The following is a 15,279-nucleotide window of genomic DNA, read 5'->3' as shown; positions in this document are numbered from 1 at the left end:
GTCAGTGTTCCATGGCGTTGTTCGCGCCAATGGTACCAACGAATGACCTCACTCTCAAGATGGGCAACTACACACCTTAATCTATTTTTCTTTAATACATTTTGAGTTACAAACAATTGCTTGGCTTTATACAGTCACTCATGTGGTTTCTTTCTCGAAAAGGTAAGGAATGGGATCTTGAGGGAGCAAGAGAGATAATTATCGAAGTTGTTGGTTCGTGAACCATCTTGCAGCTCCTCCCAGTATTGTCCAAGAACAGACGCATGCACTTCGTTCCCTTCGTTGCGCTCCTCCTCGTGGGCTCCATTACCACCTTCTTAGTTCTGGAATTAGTTAGCTAGCAAGAGTCCACGTATTTGTTGCAGCTGCTCTTGGATGGTTTGCATGTTGGTTTCGACGGGTGGTTGCTCTTGTTTCGAAATCGTTCATTTGGGCAAGCATTTCCTCGAAAAGCTTTTGGATGAACTCAAGGTTCATCTCTGGAGGAGTATCGGTATTTTCCTTCTTCGACGGCAGTTTAAAGGATCTTCGCTCTGATACCAAGTTGTTACGTTCCTAGTGGGCTCAGGGTGAAACTGGATTTGAAACTAGGCTCGGCTTAGGTAGATTAAGTCAAAATAGGGTCTAGGTCAAAAAACAGGTTCTGAAATTTCTGATAGACTTTAGGAAAAACACAATTTCTTCTAATTGGTTGAACAAAAATGGCTTAAATTTGGAGGGTAGCTAGGGCAGATGTGAGGAAAGACATTGCAACAAACCACAAAGTCAAACTCCACTCGGTTGGGGATTTATGAGTCCTTGATCAAACCGCAAGAAATCTACCCAGGACTGGTTTTTTGTTTTGACAGGTTTTGGTAAACAGAGTGGTTCTTATAATTGGTTGGAAGTTTAGGGATCATTTTTGGATGGTAGGCTGGGGACATATGAATTGAGTTAAGGTTAAAATTTTGAGAACCAAACTCGTTCTAGTTAGGGAGATATGACCTAAGGAATTCAAGCTAAATTTTGTAAATCTCAGCATGCAAAATGAATTGGGTTAACTATATCCAGTTTGGGTCAAGAAGGTTCAGAAGTGGGTTTGAGCCTACATGAGGGTGAGTTTGACTTACTGGAGCCTAGGAGAGATGTCGTAAAGTACTGGAAAAGTTTTGGTCTACACGGCTAGGAACACTGGCACGAGCACAAACTACTTGTGTGGGCCTTGGTAGCACCTTGGTCCACTAAGTGGGCTTGACCACAAGGATCGAGCACACCCAAAAGTTGAGCCAAGAGAAAGAGACTTGGCTAGAAGAAAGAGACGACTAGGAGTTTAGGGGATCAAGGTGATGAGGGCCTAAGGGCCAAGAGAGAGAGAATAGATGAAAACCTAGGGGCTCAAAAGAGAGAGGGAGAGAGAGATTTTCAAAAGAAAACCTTTTTCAATTCCAAATGCTTAGCTATTTTTTTAGCACAAGAGAGCTTCTATATATAGGTTGAGGATCATTAAGGCAACACCCTTTACAAGAAATCATAAATAAAATTAAATAAAAAATGAGAAATCCAAAGAGCCTTTTCCAAAATCAAGAGACTCTTTGGAGTCTCACCACTTGCACACCCTTCTAGGTCTCTCCAGATGGACCCTCCTTGGTTCCGGGTTCACCTTGGCTGCTCCGCTCCGTGCTCTGGTCCGCCCAATGCCAAATTGAGTTGGATCTTTGCTTGCTCTGCTCCATCCATGGTCGATACGGATTGGATCACCAATGGATCCATATCACACATTGAAATGGACTGTCATTATGTGCAGAATGAATATCTGAGAGGAGTTATCGAGCTACCATATGTTACATCTGAGTACTAGCTTACAACTTCTTCACTAAAGCGCTTTTTTCACCTTGTTTGATCTTTCTTCTTAACAAACTTTCGATGTTTGCACATAAGTTTGAGGAGGGGTGTTAAAGTATATATATATATATATATATTGTTGTAATAAGTAATGCCCAACAAAGGCATTTTGGTCATTTCACCTCTTGGAACTAGGTCTGCCCTATAGGGACAATTTAGTTAGTTTTATTTTTTGTTTTCTTATAATTGTAATTACTTTAGTATTGAGGGGATCTATAGTAAACTGTCATAGAGTCTTTGGGATTGATAAAACTATTGAAAGAATCGAAGAATTGGTGAGAGAGAGGAGAGAGAGAACTCGGCCTTTTGGGAATCGGCAGCCACTCTTTTCTTAATGTTGCACTAATCCTTCATTAAAATTAATAGGGCTACAAATAATTTTACATGGATAAAACTGCCTTTTACAAGAAATACATATTACACATACATGTATAAGAAGCTGTACCGGATATGGATTCTCTATTGGACCCTTATTCGATCCATATTTTAATACCCTCCCTCAAGTTGTGCATGGGAGTAAACCATGTGCAACTTGTTCTTCAGATACCAGAAACAGTTACTTGTGAGACCTTTACGGTTACTTGTGAGACCTTTTGTGAACGCATTAGCGACTTGGTCTTCTGAAGACATATAAACTAATTCAATCTCTTTGTCTGCTATCTTTTGTCTGATGAAGTGTTGGTCGATCTCAATATGCTTAGTTCGACTGTGATGAACAGGGTTGATCGCAACTTGTATGGCACTTCTATTATCACACATAAGAGTCGAACTTGAGACATGATCTGCCATTTCTATAAGTAGATGCCTAATCCACTTGCACACCCTTCTAGGTCTCTCCAGATGGACCCTCCTTGGTTCCGGGTTCACCTTGGCTGCTCCGCTCCGTGCTCTGGTCCGCCCAATGCCAAATTGAGTTGGATCTTTGCTTGCTCTGCTCCATCCATGGTCGATACGGATTGGATCACCAATGGATCCATATCACACATTGAAATGGACTGTCATTATGTGCAGAATGAATATCTGAGAGGAGTTATCGAGCTACCATATGTTACATCTGAGTACTAGCTTACAACTTCTTCACTAAAGCGCTTTTTTCACCTTGTTTGATCTTTCTTCTTAACAAACTTTCGATGTTTGCACATAAGTTTGAGGAGGGGTGTTAAAGTATATATATATATATATATATTGTTGTAATAAGTAATGCCCAACAAAGGCATTTTGGTCATTTCACCTCTTGGAACTAGGTCTGCCCTATAGGGACAATTTAGTTAGTTTTATTTTTTGTTTTCTTATAATTGTAATTACTTTAGTATTGAGGGGATCTATAGTAAACTGTCATAGAGTCTTTGGGATTGATAAAACTATTGAAAGAATCGAAGAATTGGTGAGAGAGAGGAGAGAGAGAACTCGGCCTTTTGGGAATCGGCAGCCACTCTTTTCTTAATGTTGCACTAATCCTTCATTAAAATTAATAGGGCTACAAATAATTTTACATGGATAAAACTGCCTTTTACAAGAAATACATATTACACATACATGTATAAGAAGCTGTACCGGATATGGATTCTCTATTGGACCCTTATTCGATCCATATTTTAATACCCTCCCTCAAGTTGTGCATGGGAGTAAACCATGTGCAACTTGTTCTTCAGATACCAGAAACAGTTACTTGTGAGACCTTTACGGTTACTTGTGAGACCTTTTGTGAACGCATTAGCGACTTGGTCTTCTGAAGACATATAAACTAATTCAATCTCTTTGTCTGCTATCTTTTGTCTGATGAAGTGTTGGTCGATCTCAATATGCTTAGTTCGACTGTGATGAACAGGGTTGATCGCAACTTGTATGGCACTTCTATTATCACACATAAGAGTCGAACTTGAGACATGATCTGCCATTTCTATAAGTAGATGCCTAATCCAGGTCACTTCAGCTCTAGCAGCTGCCATAGATCTATACTCTGCTTCTGTGCTAGATCTTGCTACAACCTTCTGTTTTCTATTATTCCATGAGACAAGATTTTTTCTAATAAAAACACAGTAACCTGAAACACATCTCCTTTCATCTGGGTCCCCTGCCCAGTCTGCATCTGTGTATGCCAATATATCATGTTTTGGTGTCCCCCATGAAGACTGAACATATGTGAGTTCATCATCCACCGTGCTTTTTAGATAACGAAGAATATGTTTGACGGCATTCATGTGACCAGTTTTCGGTTCATGCATGAATTGAGATACTTGATTTACATAGTATATGATGTCTGGTCTGGTAAAAGTGAGGTACTGCAACATGCCCACTATACTGCGATTTTGATTGACAACACTAGGTGTAGGCAGAGGTTTGCAATTTGTCATTCCTGCTTTGGCTAAAAGATCAAGAGTGTATTTGTGTTGAGTTAATGACATTTTTTCATCATGCCTGTCCACCTCTACGCCAAGAAAATATCTCAGTTCTCCAAGGTCTTTCATCTTGAACCGCATACTTAGAAGCACCTTAATTCGCTGAATGTGGTCTGGAGCATTGTCAGTGATCACAATATCATCAACATATATAAGTAAGAAAACCACAGTGGTACCATCCTTGTATATGAATAGAGAATGATCTAGATGGGAACGGATGAAACCGTAGTTCTGAATTTCTATGGAGAAACTTTTGAACCATGATCTGGAGGCTTGCTTTAAGCCATACAATGCTCTGGTTAATTTGCATACATATTCCTTTGGATCTCCCTCTGCATAACCTTGAGGCTGCTCCATGTAGACCTCTTCCTTTAAATCCCCATGCAGGAATGCATTTTTAACATCAAGCTGACTAAGGGTCCACACATGTTCAATTGTCAGGCCAAGAATAATACGAATAGTTCCCATTTTCACCACTGGGCTAAAAGTTTCCTCATAATCTTGACCGTATTCTTGAGTAAAACCTTTGGCAACAAGATGCGCTTTATATCGTTCAATGCTACCATCTGGTTTATATTTAATCTTATAAACCCATTTTGAGCCAACAACATTTTTATCTGAAGGACGTCCAACTATCTCCCATGTTTGACACTCATGGAGTGCTTCGATTTCCTTATTCATCGCTTCAATCAATTTCTTAGAGTGAATGGTTTGACAAAAACCAAGTGGTTCTTCGTGTTTCTCAATCTTGGATAGAAAAACTTGAAAATCCATTGAAAAATACTCACCCAATTTTCAATGGGATGCCTTATCCTGCCTAATCTTCTTGGTGACTCTTTGTTATTGGACAATGCCACGTGTTCTCCAGCAGGCACATTTGTTCACTCTTTGAGTCTCCTGGTATAGACATTTCCTTTGTATCTCAGACATTCTGTCTTCGATGCCTCATCTGAAACTGTATCATCATTTGTGCTTTCAGGAGTTATAGTCCCCAACCTATGAAATAAGCTCAGCACTAAGCCACGGATCATACCAATTATCATTGGTGTCAATATGTTCACGATTATGATCTGCTTTATTTCCCAGAAACCTATTTTAATCAAAAACATTTCTGAAAATTCTGATCTTTCTATTGGCAGGATCATAGCACCTGTAACCCTTGTGTTCATCTGCATAACCTACAAACTGGCATATAGAGGTTGTGTCCTGAAATTTAGTTCTCATGGATCTATCAATGTGAACATAACATGTGCATCAAAAAACTCGTAACTCATCATAATCAGGATAGTCACCAAAGAGAACATAATAGGGAGACTGATTTTCAAGAATAGGCATAGGAAGACGATTTATCACATGAGTGGCAGTATGAAAAGCTTCTGTCCAAAGACTAATAGGCACATTAGTGTTAAATTATGTAATCAAACTTGTAATTTCGCATATATATTTTATATATATAAGGTAATACATATACATATATATAATATATGTATATGTATATGTATTTACCAATTATATATATAAAATATATATATTCCTAGTAAGGGTAGTTTAGGAATTTTACACATATTCTTTTTCGAGAATATGTTTTTGTATTTATTTTCTTTTTCTTTTTTCTTTATTCCTTTTTCTTTTTACATTTAATGCATTGTACTTGCATTGGGAGGGGCCCAACCCACTAGTCGTTGGACCCCTCCAACGGTCACATTTGTGACCGTTGGAGGGGCTCCAACGACTATGTGGAGCCCCTCCCAAGGCCTTCTCAAAGCCCTATATATATGGGCAGCTCCTCTTGTATTTTCTTAAGGGATTTGGGATTATAGCCCAACTTCTTTAGTTGTTTATGAATCTTATGAGTGCATTTGCACATTTGTGATTCGGTGTATTGTGCTTGTTGTGCACAAGTGTTCTTGGGTGTGTATGTTCACACATTTGTTCTCAAGGTTATTGCGTTATCAACTAAAGTATCTTGTTGAAGATACTTTTACATGGTATCAGAGCCTCGTTGAAGAAGAAGAATTGTGATTCGCCTTCTCTTGCATTCCTCGAAAAGCGTGCCTTCAAGTTTTTTAAAATCAAAGAGGATCACCTTCTTCGAGCAATATTTTAGGAGCCTCTCTTGTCAAGAAAGACGCGAAAAGTAATTAAGGTACGTACTATCCCTTGCATTCTTTCCTCTCTAATGGGCAAAAAAGACTCCCATTTCTCTCTTGGGTTTAAGCTTAATGGCTCAAACTATCATGTTTGGGCCGGTAATATGGAAGCCCATATTAAAGGAAAGGGGCTTTGGGGTTACGTTCATGGATCCATACCGGAACCCAAAATTACCATTATTGAAGGAGGGGATATTAAGATCCTTGAAGGGGATGAAAGACAAAAGGCCCTTGAAGAGTATTCTAAGAAACATGATGATTGGGAAATGAAGAACTTCAAGATCTTATCTTGGATTTTTTCATCCGTTGAGACCAAGATAAACGCCAATATCATCAAATTTAAAAGGGCTTCCGAAGCTTGGGTATATCTTGAGAAAATGCACACCTCAAGAGATCTATCCCACAAGTACTTTCTCCAAAAGAGGGCTTTGACTCTCCAACAAAATGACATGACCATTCGGGAGTACTTTGCCGAATTATCCTCTATTTGGGACGAGCTCGCAATCCTTGAACCTAAATGGAGTGGTGAGGCAATCGAATTAAGGCACAAACAACTTGAAAAAGACCGGTTCTTCAATTTTTTAAATGGCCTTAGACCCGAATTTGAACAAGTTCGGTCCTCTCTTCTCTCCGCCTTCACATCCCCCTCACTTGAAGATGTTATCACCAAGCTAAGTGGTGAAGAAACCCGTATGGGGATTGGCAAAAATAATCCTAGCATTCTTGTTACTTCCTCTACTCAAGAAGATGGTGAAATGGCTAATGCCGTGTCAAGACCGGGAAATAACATGAGGACCTATAGACCTCCTCATTTCAAGAATCAAGGTCAAGGAGGAAATGATCGGTATGGCAAAAGAGACTATAGCAAAGTGACTTGCTATCATTGTAAAGAACCCGGACATATCAAACATTTGTGTCCTAAATGGAAGAAATTGATTGCAACGGCTATGGCATCTCAAGTTGAAGAACGACCTTCTTCATCAAGTGAGTCCTTTTCTCTTCAACAAATCGTAGAAGCCCTACAACCTCTTCTCAAGGGAGGTACTTCCGGAGCTGCTATGTCATCCTCTTCCCCCGGTAAGTCATCTTGGCTTTTAGATTCCGGGGCATCCTTTCACATGACCCCTAGCTATTGCTCTCTTTCAAATTTTTCTAAAAATTTCTTTCCATCCTTTGTATCAACCGCGGAAGGAACATCTCTTGAGATTAAAGGAATAGGTAATTTTGAAAAACAAGACTTCTTTGTTCCAAAAATTCGTTTTATCCCAAACCTTAACCTAAATCTTCTTTCCGTTTCCCAACTCTCGGACCATGGTTGCGATATAAAATTTTCTTCTAATAAATGTTGGATATAGGATCGCCAGTCCGGGAGATTGATTGGGGAAGGCTCTAGAAGAGGAGACCTCTACTACGTAGATTTTCTTCAAGTTCCCAAGAGTCAATTTTGCAACGTCGTCCAAAACAAAGATATTCATGTATGGCATAAGAGATTGGGTCATCCCAATATAGTTAAAATCTCCTATTTGCCCTTTGTTAAACATCTTTGTAAAAGTGATTTTTTGTGTAATGAATGCATTCTTGGGAAAATGAAATGTTTGCCTTTTCCTCAAAGATCCATGTTTACGACAAAACCATTTGAAATTGTCCATTCCGATGTATGGGGACCGGCTCCGGTAATGTCAAAAGGAGGATTTTCATATTATGTGATCTTTGTGGATGACTATACTAGGTTTTGTTGGATCTATTTCCTTAAACATAAACATGAAGTTTTTTCAACCTTTAAAAGTTTTCACATGATGATTTCAAATCAATTCAATGGATGTTTAAAAATCTTTAGGTCTGACTCTGGAGGAGAATACCTCTCAAATGAATTTAAGAGTTATCTTGAAAATTTTGGTATTCTTCACCAAAAATCTTGTCCGAAAACCCCTCAACAAAATGGGTTAGCCGAACGAAAGCACAGGCATATCATTGAAACAACTAGGACTTTGTTCATTTCTCAAAACATTCCAAAAAATCTTTGAGCTGAGGCAACCCTTACTTCTGTCTATCTCATAAACCGACTCCCATCGAAAAATTTAAACAAAATTTCTCCATTTGAAAAACTGTATGATAAGGAACCTGATTATAGCAGGTTAAGGGTCTTTGGGTGTAAATGTTTTGTTCTCACTGATAAGAATGACAAACTTTCTCCTAAAGCCATTTCTTGTGCCTTTCTTGGCTATTCTGAAACCCAAAAAGGGTTTCGTTGTTATGATATCAAAAGTGACAAATTGTATGTTTCCAGAAACGTGAGTTTTTTGGAAAATATTAGTGGATTTGAACGTTGTGACTCCCATAATGAAAATATGGATTATTCTTTTTTATTTGATTTACTGAATAAGGACGATGATACTAGTGATAATGAGTCAGATCAAAGTAACCCAAATGAATTTGAAACCGAGGAAAACATCTCCTTACCTCCTTCGTCACATCAATCTATTGAATTACCTAGAGACCCTATCACCTACTCTCATAGAGATCAAAACAACTTTAGGAGTGCTCGTGACAGATATAATGATGCCAGTTCCAGTGCCTCTCAGAATGAAGTGATCCCTCGTAGAACTGAGAGAAGTAGAAGGCCTCCTTCTAGGTTCATTTCCTATGACTCTTTTTCACCGAGATATAGAGTCTGCCTTAGTGCCATCTCTTATATAGAACCTAGAAATTTTGAAGAAGCACGAAAGTGCCCTGAATGGATTAATGCCATGGACAATGAACTTGAGGCTCTAAGAAAAGCCAAAACCTGGGAATTCCAAAATCTTCCTAAAGGCAAGAAAACAATAGGGTGCAGATGGGTCTTCAAAGTAAAAACTAAAAGTGATGGATCCCTTGAAAGGTATAAAGCTCGCTTGGTTGCAAAAGGATACAGTCAAGAATATGGTATTGACTATGAAGAAACTTTTGCTCCTGTAGCTCGTATGGTCACTGTTCGATGTCTTATAACCGTTGCCTCTATCAACAAATGGAACATCTATCAAATGGATGTGAAAAATGCCTTCTTAAATGGCGACTTAAGTGAAGAAGTTTACATGGATGCTCCTCCTGGAATGGAGACTCCTAAGGAAAATGTGTTTCGTCTTCAGAAAGCACTCTATGGCCTAAAACAAGCTCCCAAGGCTTGGTATGATAGATTTAACTCTGTTATGATTGAGAATGGTTTTTCCTCTTGTTTTACTGACACTGCTCTATTTGTTAGAAAATCCAATGCAGGGATTGTAATTTTACTTCTGTATGTTGATGACATGCTAACTCCGCCTGTGTAGTTATACACTGCCGGTCCCAAGCCCGGATAAAGGAGGAGGGTTGCGGTAGGCCTGTGACAGCCAGCATAAAAACTTTGTCATATCCTATGAAAATGAACCAATATGAGAATTTCGTTGGGGCGTTCCCTACTGAGCGACGCGCTGTACTCTCTAGGCCCGGAGGCAGTGATAAATGTGCAAGGGTTGCTAGGTCGTCGCCCAGAAGCGACGCGTCACACCGGCGCCCGGGTGTGGTGTCAAATAGGCAAGGGTCCCCTCACTTTGTTGGACGGGTGGGGGTAAAGAAGTTAGTCCAAGACCATAAAATTAGGTTAGCCACTTGGAACATAGGGTCTTTAACTGGTAAGTTGGTAGAGTTAGTAGATGTTATGTGTAGGAGAAAGATTGATATTTTATGTCTTCAAGAGACCAAATGGGTAGGTGAGAAAGCTAAAGTGATAGAACCTTGGGGATATAAGATTTGGTATACAGGAATAAATAGGAATAGGAATGGAGTAGGGATTGTTATGAGTCGTCAGTTTATAGATAATGTAGTGGAGGTCCGTAGGAAGGGTGATAGAATTTTACTTATTAAATTAGAACTAGGTACGGATATTATTAATATTATTAGTGTTTATGCACCTCAAGTAGGTTTAGATGATTCCATTAAGCATCAATTTTGGGAAGATTTAGATGGAGTAGTACAAGAGACATCTTATGGAGAAAAGCTTTTCATCGGCGGTGACCTTAATGGACATATAGGCATTAGTAGGGATGGATTTGAGAATATCCATGGAGGCTATGGTATAGGAGAAAGAAATGAAAGTGGAGAAAGGATTTTAGATTTTTGTTTGTCCTATGATATGATCTTAGCAAACACTTGGTTTAGGAAGAGGGAGTCTCACCTAGTAACATTTAAAAGTGGGGTTAATACGAGTCAGATAGATTTTTTCCTACTTAGAAAGAGAGATAGGGGTTGTTGCATCGATTGTAAGGTTATACCAGGAGAAAGTGTAGCTACACAACATAGAGTCTTAATTTTAGATCTTAGAATTAGACAATGCCGCAAAAGGGATAGACATAGGATAGATCCTAGAATTAAGTGGTGGGCACTGAAAGGAGCTAAACAAGGAATGTTTGTAGAGCAGGTAGTTAAGGAAGTTGATTGGTGTCTCGAGGAGGATTCAGAATCAATGTGGAATAAGATAGCGGGTGGTATGAGAAAAGTAGCTAAGGAGGTATTGGGTGAGTCTAAAGGCGGTGCACCACTAGGTAAGGATACATCATGGTGGAACGAGGATGTCAAATTAGCTATTAAGGTTAAAAGAGAGTGTTATAGAAATCTAAGTAAGAGTCGTGATAATGAGAATTTGGAGAAGTATATGATAGCAAAGAAGGAAGCTAAAAAAGTTGTTCGAAACGCGAGGGCTAAGGTATATAAGGAGGTTTATGACAAGTTGGATACCAAAGAAGGCGAGAAGGATATTTATAGGCTTGCAAAGATGAGAGATAGGAAATCGAAGGATTTGGGTATGGTTAGATGTATCAAAGATGAAACGCAAAGGGTTTTAGTCAAAGATGAGGAGATTAAGGAGAGATGGAAAGATTATTTTGATAAGCTATTTAATGATAGTCATGCTCAAGATCTTGGAGACTTCTCCATTCCTTTTCATGAGATAAATCGTGACTTCATGCGCAAGATTCAAAAGAAAGAAATTGCAGAGGCTTTGAAGAAAATGAAATCAAGAAGGGCAGTTGGCCCAGATGGTATACCTATCGAGGCTTGGAAATGCTTGGGAGAGAAAGGTTTAGAATGGTTGACAAATCTTTTTAACTTGATTTGGCGAACAAATAAGATGCCTAATGAGTGGAGGAAGAGTACTTTGGTGCCTTTATATAAGAATAAGGGTGATATACAAGATTGCACAAACTATCGTGGTATAAAACTCATGAGTCATACTATGAAACTTTGGGAGAGGGTGATTGAGTCTAGGTTGAGGAAGGTTGTCATGATATCGGAGAATCAATTTGGTTTTATGCCTGGAAGATCAACTATGGAAGCTATACATCTTCTTAGACAACTTATTGAAAGATATAGAGAGAGGAACAAAGATTTGCATATGGTTTTTATTGATTTAGAGAAGGCATACGATAGAGTACCTAGGGACGTTCTCTGGTGGACAATGATGAAGAAAGGTGTTTCTCTCAAGTACATTAGTATAATTAAAGATATGTATGAAGGAGTAGTAACCAATGTCCGCACTTGTGGAGGGGTGACAACCAATTTCCCGATAACGGTTGGGTTACATCAAGGATCTGCTTTAAGCCCTTTCCTATTTGCGATAGTGATGGATGAGCTTACGAGATCAATTCAAGAAAATGTACCGTGGTGTATGTTGTTTGCTGATGATATTGTTTTGATTGATGAGTCTAGAGCTGGGGTTAATGCTAAGTTAGAATTATGGAGACAGACATTGGAAGCTAGAGGTTTTAAGTTGAGTAAGAGTAAGACTGAATATATGGAATGTCGGTTTAGTAAGCAACGAAGTAGTGATGGGAGTGTAGTGAAGCTTGGTGAGCAAGATATACCGGTGAATGATTATTTCAAATATTTGGGATCCATCATTCAAAAGTATGGAGAAATTGATGGAGATGTAAATCATAGGATAAAGGTTGGGTGGATGAAATGGAAAAGTGCTACTGGAGTGCTGTGCGATCGTAGAATGCCATTGCGGTTGAAGGGAAAGTTTTATAGGACGACTATTAGACCCGCTTTACTATATGGTACGGAATGTTGGGCTGCCAAGAGACATCATATTCAAAAAATGAGTGTAGCTGAGATGCGGATGCTTAGATGGATGTGTGGAAATACAATAAAAGATAAGATTCGGAACGAAGAGATACGTAAGAAGGTAGGTGTTGCACCCATTGAAAATAAGATGCGAGAGAATCGTTTACGGTGGTTTGGACATATTCGGCGAAGGCCTAATGATGCTCCAGTTAGAAGGTTGGAGAAATGGGAAAATATATTAGTTAAAAGAGGTCGGGGTAGGCCTAGGAAGACTTGGATGGAGATGATAGGAAAGGATATGAATGCTTTGAACCTCACCGAGGACATGGCGTTGGATAGAAATGATTGGAGGAAAAGGATTCATGTGGAAGACCCAAAATGAATTTCTTTTTTGGTTCATATCGCTGACCCCAATTGTTTTGGGATGAAGGCATAGTTGTTGTTGTTGTTGTATGTTGATGACATGCTCATCACTGGGAGTGATTCTAACGGGGTTAAGCGTATAAAATCTATCTTAAAAGATAAATTTGAAATGTCTGACTTGGGTTTTCTAACTTATTTTTGGGGAATTGAAGTAGCATACTCTCTTAGAGGATATTTCTTATCTCAAACTAAGCTTGCTTCTGAGATCATTGACAGGTCAGGTATTACAGATGAGAAGCTTTGTGACACTCCTGTGGTAGTATGAGCAAAGATGAAAATTGATGATGGGGTTCCCCTTCTGGATCATACACCCTACAGACAGCTTGTAGGATCTCTAATGTATCTGAGTATTACCAGACCAGATATATCCCATGCAGTCCACACTGCAAGTCAGTTTCAGCATGCGCCTACATCCGTTCACATGAGTGTCATCTTATGAGTTGTAAGATACATAAAGGGTACTCTAAATAAGGGAGTTTTTCTGTCCTCTTCTTCTGACTTAAAATTGATTGCTTATACTGACTCAGATTGGGGAGGTGACCCAAATAACCGTCACTCCACCACTGGTTTCTGTGTGTTCTTAGGAGACTCACTAATTTCGTGGAGATGCAAGAAGCAACAAAAAGTGTCGCTCTCCTCAACTGAAGCAGAATATCGTACCATGGCAACTACTACCATGGAGATTGTTTGGATTCACCAACTGCTAGAAGACATGGGGATCAAAATTGAAGGACCCACCAAGCTATGCTGCGACAACAAGAGTGCAATCTACATTGCAAAGAATCACACCTTTCATGAGCGGACTAAACACATAGAAATGGACTGTCACTATGTTCGTGAAGCATATCTCCGAGGAGTTATTGATCTCCCTTATGTCACGTCCGAATATCAGTTGGCAGATTTCTTTACTAAAGCATTGTGCGCTCCGCGGTTCAACTTCCTTCTTGGCAAACTTTCGGTCATCTTGCCCTAAGTTTGAGGGGGGTGTTAAATTATGTAATCAAACTTGTAATTTCGCATATATATTTTATATATATAAGGTAATACATATACATATATATAATATATGTATATGTATATGTATTTACCAATTATATATATAAAATATATATATTCCTAGTAAGGGTAGTTTAGGAATTTTACACATATTCTTTTTCGAGAATATGTTTTTGTATTTATTTTCTTTTTCTTTTTTCTTTATTCCTTTTTCTTTTTACATTTAATGCATTGTACTTGCATTGGGAGGGGCCCAACCCACTAGTCGTTGGACCCCTCCAACGGTCACATTTGTGACCGTTGGAGGGGCTCCAACGACTATGTGGAGCCCCTCCCAAGGCCTTCTCAAAGCCCTATATATATGGGCAGCTCCTCTTGTATTTTCTTAAGGGATTTGGGATTATAGCCCAACCTCTTTAGTTGTTTATGAATCTTATGAGTGCATTTGCACATTTGTGATTCGGTGTGTTGTGCTTGTTGTGCACAAGTGTTCTTGGGTGTGTATGTTCACACATTTGTTCTCAAGGTTATTGCGTTATCAACTAAAGTATCTTGTTGAAGATACTTTTACAATTAGAACCATGCATCATGCTCATTGCACTTTCCACAATGTGTCTGTGCTTACGTTCAGCAATTCCATTTTGTTGTGGAGTGTATGGGTAAGAAACTCTACGATGTATCCCATTATCTTGGAGAAAATCTAAAAATTCTTTGGAGGAATACTCACCACCTCTATCACATTGGAGAATTTGGATGTTTTGAGAGAATTGGGTTTTAACGTAGGCATAAAAATGACGAAAGATGAGAAAAAACTCTAATTTGTGTTTCATAAAGAATATCCAGGTAAAGCAAGAAAAACTGACAATGAAAGATACATAATATTTACTTCCAGAAGAGGAAGAATTGGGGGTTGCGCCCCAAACATCAGAACATATTATCTCAAAAGGCATGGAGGCTTTTTTTATTTATTTGATGAAAAGGAAGTACATGACTTTTGTAGACCTGACAATTGGAACACATTTTATTCTTCAACGAAGAAGAAACAGACTCTGGAAGAAATCCATTGGACACTAGTTTTTCAATAAAAACTTGACTACAATGATCAAGACGGGAATGCCAAAGTTCTGGCTTATTACATTGGGATATACTTAAAATACTTCTAGAGGTGTAATCGGACTTGGGAGGCTTTAGAACACTGGAGGCAGGATCTTCATTGAAGATATACATGTTTTCACGTCGCTCTCCTTTAGCGAACATCTTCTTCGTTTGAAGGTCCTTGACAAAGATAGAAATAAGAGTGAATTCAACAAAAGAATTGGTAGAATCAACAAGCTTAGAAACAGAAGCAATATTTT

The 15,279-nt window shown here is 38.9% G+C and overlaps 1 protein-coding gene across 2 annotated transcripts in view; it reads right to left on the bottom strand.

The window, feature by feature from the left end:
• LOC149830277 (vacuole membrane protein KMS1-like) overlaps window positions 1-15,279 on the bottom strand; it is a 77,029-nt gene that overhangs the window by 37,763 nt on the left and 23,987 nt on the right. The gene's annotated exons all lie outside the window — the stretch shown is intronic.

Source organism: Nuphar pumila, chromosome 8 (genome assembly GCF_984573655.1).
Source record: "Nuphar pumila chromosome 8, dmNupPumi1.hap1.1, whole genome shotgun sequence".
NCBI classification, from domain to species: domain Eukaryota; kingdom Viridiplantae; phylum Streptophyta; class Magnoliopsida; order Nymphaeales; family Nymphaeaceae; genus Nuphar; species Nuphar pumila.
This window is presented reverse-complemented; position numbering and strand designations above follow the sequence as displayed.